Source organism: Astatotilapia calliptera, chromosome 5 (assembly GCF_964374335.1).
Source record: "Astatotilapia calliptera chromosome 5, fAstCal68.1, whole genome shotgun sequence".
Classification (NCBI taxonomy): Eukaryota; Metazoa; Chordata; class Actinopteri; order Cichliformes; family Cichlidae; genus Astatotilapia; species Astatotilapia calliptera.
This window is the reverse complement of record NC_137426.1, coordinates 13871758-13875372: the sequence shown is the minus strand read 5'-3', so window position 1 is coordinate 13875372 and position 3615 is coordinate 13871758. Positions and strand designations below refer to the sequence as shown.

General features: G+C 34.3%; 1 long non-coding RNA gene across 1 annotated transcript; it reads right to left on the bottom strand.

Moving 5' to 3' along the window:
- Window positions 1–1488: 1488 nt before the first annotated feature.
- On the bottom strand, window positions 1489–3615 carry LOC145428785 (uncharacterized). Its single transcript, XR_013909108.1, has 3 exons — window positions 3232–3615; window positions 2930–3075; window positions 1489–2644 (listed from the first exon to the last, which is right to left on the bottom strand). It is a non-coding gene; the product is annotated as an uncharacterized LOC145428785 (long non-coding RNA).

Sequence of the window (3615 nt, the reverse complement as noted above, 5' to 3'; positions counted from 1 at the left end):
GAAGACAAAAACCCTCCCAACGTTTAAGAATCAAAGTTTGGCTGCAATAGCTGTATTTGATCTCAAATCATGTTTCCCTAAACCTAACAAAATAGATTTTTTTTTAGCGAAAGTAAAAAGGCTATAGATAAGAAACAGTAACAGGAGCACACTTTCAAAGATTGAATACATATTAGAATTGCAGAAAAAATGAGACTCACTCATAATAGACCTTTAAAATCTTTCCATATCTTCTATTTGCATTTCTTATTCTTTAAAACTCTTCAATAAATTCCGGTGTACCAGACGGGGCTTGTTAATAAATTCTTGTCATCACTGCCATGATAATGTTTATCTTCACAGTGTTGTATTTATCTTGATCCAGCTTTCTATGCCTAGTCTATTTAAATAGACTTCTCATCTCAGCAGGATAGTTAACGAACAACACATAAACCTTCAGAAAGCTTTAAGATCAAACTCAGATTTCAGTACATTTCCCAGGGCAAAAAAAGGTTAAAAGAAACTGTTGCTCTATCATCTAGTTCCTACCCCTGATAGATTATTACTGGACATTTACCACAAAAAACCCCAATTCTTTAAATTAAATTAAAAGCAGCCTGGATTAGTGCTACTTATGTGGTGTTGTGCAGCCATATATGTTTTTGAATTCAATTAAGGTGAAATTAAAGAATTAATAAAGTATTTAATCTTTTTAACACCATGCTGTCAAGTTCTGAAAGTATGGTGTTATGTTGGATGTGATGAATGGGAGATAGTCTCATTCAACAAGACATATTTTCTAAGTGTATTTAGATAGTATTCAGTGAAATTCATAGGAGGTGAACACTGTAGAGAACTGAAGGATAACAAGAAATTCTGATTACCGGTAATAACTTAAATAAACCAGACCTCACAGTCTTATGTGATGCATTGAACTGCACATCTGTTAATCAGGTGGTTATGGGATATCAGAAGTGTGATCCCGTTCAAACATATTGAACAACAAAAGTGCAACGCACCTGGTCTGAAAGCAGAATGTGTCTCCGCAGAAAATCACACCAAAGAGCTCTAATTTATGTATCAAATGTGGTCAAAGTACACTGAAAAAAAAAGTTCTTTCAATTTACTTGATTTTATTGTGTACATCGGTCCCACATAATATGAATAAGTATGACTGACTTAATTTTCCACTTTCCCTCAAGTAATTAATGCTTGTCAAATCAAAGTATTTTATTTACATCAGATTACTTAAAAAAATAATGTTTGATGTACTAATATTAATCTGTTATCATAATATCAATGTATTGCATAATGTCAATATATTTTAATGTTTAACACCAACTTATTTTTATTTGCCAGTGGTATGCAATGATATTATGTAATGTAAACACATTGCAATTATGTTCCTGCAACCCAACTTTTGGCTTTAAATTCTACTTAATTTTTTCAATTGAAATATTAACTGATCATTATTGACAAAAAAAGGCAAAGACTGTGAGTGCTACTGAACAATTCACCTTTATTAAACTGTAACAGCAGTGAAAGCAGCAATTCTGCCATGAACAAGTCCAAAATCACATCCATATAAACTTGTTAACACATTTTTAAAGATAGCCTGCAGAAATAACTGAAAGAAAAAGTTAGTTTGAGAATATATTTGCAAATATTTCACAAAAAACTGACCTTAGCAGCAAATAAAATAAATTGCTTATAGATGATCCTGTCATCTCTTACATATAACATTTGTATTAATTACACAATTGAAAATGTAAACTAAATTAAGACTACCTAAAAAAAAGCAACACGCTTTTATGAATAAACAGATTTACACAAATATAACTTGTGTACTATTTGACAACAGTTTCAGCTTCTGTACAAGTATTTATCTGTACAAGATTTCAAATAAGTTAAGCCTTAAATGACATTGTTACATAACTAATACCAAACACCTACATGAATTTTAATCTTCATTTTAAACATGTAAGCAGGACATTAAGGTTGACTTAGAACATATTGCTAAAAATCGTCAGTAGAAATTTCTTACAACATGATACCAAAAGGAAAAATCATCCTGCATTGCAGTCACATGAGGGGAAAGCAATAAAAACATAAGCAGTATAACGTTACTGAACACAAAATGAAAAACTGCAAAGAATTGCAGAAGTGCAGTCTCTGACTTCTCAATGAAACAGATGGTTTTTGAAAGCAAGAACTTTAGAGAGTTTAGCTCCATCCAGTTCCATGAAAACCTTCTGGAAAACATCAAAGTTGTAGCAAAGGTCCGCAGGGTAGGCAAGGTTTAATGTATACATTAGTCCAAATAGCATTATCACAGCAAATGCTACATTATCCAAATTCTTCGCCACCCTGATGCCTGCAAGGACAACTCTTGTTCATCTGCTGAAGCTTGATCTTTAAGAAGATAAATTCAAACAGTGGTGTCTTCAACAGTCTCACTGATGGCATGTTCTTCCATGCCCTGTAAAAAAGAAGCCATGTTAGTCATTTCATGCCAAGTAAATAATATGACACTGTGGAAAGTCCGGAAAAAAAAGAAAAAAAAAAAAGTACATACCACATACTCCCGGATAAGCATGCCAGGGTCTTCACCCATGTAGATACACACTCCCTTGACACACTCATGTTCAGCATCAACATCTTCACACTGAAATGAAATGTATGTAATTAGCATCTTCATTCAGCTCTTGTCCTTCATTTAAGTTTTAATAGTGTACTTTGCATGAATGTTTTTAAAGTAAAGGCACACAAATTAATAATAGGTTTACTGGCAATTAATAATAAGTTGACAAAGTGAAGGTTAAAAAAACAAGCAGATGTAAAAATACAATATGAGAGAATTTATCATGGAAAACATTTGAAATCTTCCACAATTGTAAAGTTTCATCCAAAGAGGATCATGTTAAGTGAATGTTGAGGCTTAATCACTTACATTATCCACACAATTCTTTTCAGTATTAGTCCAAGCTCTCCTCTTGTGTTGACCAACTTCACCAGGTTGTCCAAGTGGAGATCCAGCTGAGCCAGGAACTTTGTCTGAGGGGGGATGGTGGCAATTCTCTTCAACTCAGCGTTGATCTGAAAACATGAGCACAGAGGAATGAGCTTTAAAGGTTTAATACCTGGAAGAAGGCTGCAATCACTCATGCTGAAGAAATGGGCTGTCAAATAACAACTGTGCCTTAACCATTTAGGCTAATACCACAAGAACACCGTGTATGAGGCAAACCTTACCTCATGGAAATCAATTAGAGCAGGCCATCTTGCCATGAAAGCCTCCACCATTGGTGCATCACGAACACCTTCATGTCTTCTGTATGAAAAAGTCTTTCCCATCTTGAGTTTCACCAACTCTGTTACTCTTTTTTATGTCCAAGTCTGAAACTGCCCTGAAGACAACACTGTCTCTTGACTTCAACGATGAGATCCTCAGTTGATTCAGGTGCTCCATTAGAGAGTGAGCCTTCGACAGGTTCCGTCAGCCAAAACAGTCTTTAGGACCATAGGACTCCCCATAGGACTCTGTAGGCAAAAAAGAATTACATATTCAGAAAGAATCCTTTCAGTTTAGTTTTCATAAAGCTATCCATACCCAATAGTCAAAGTTATAAAGATCAG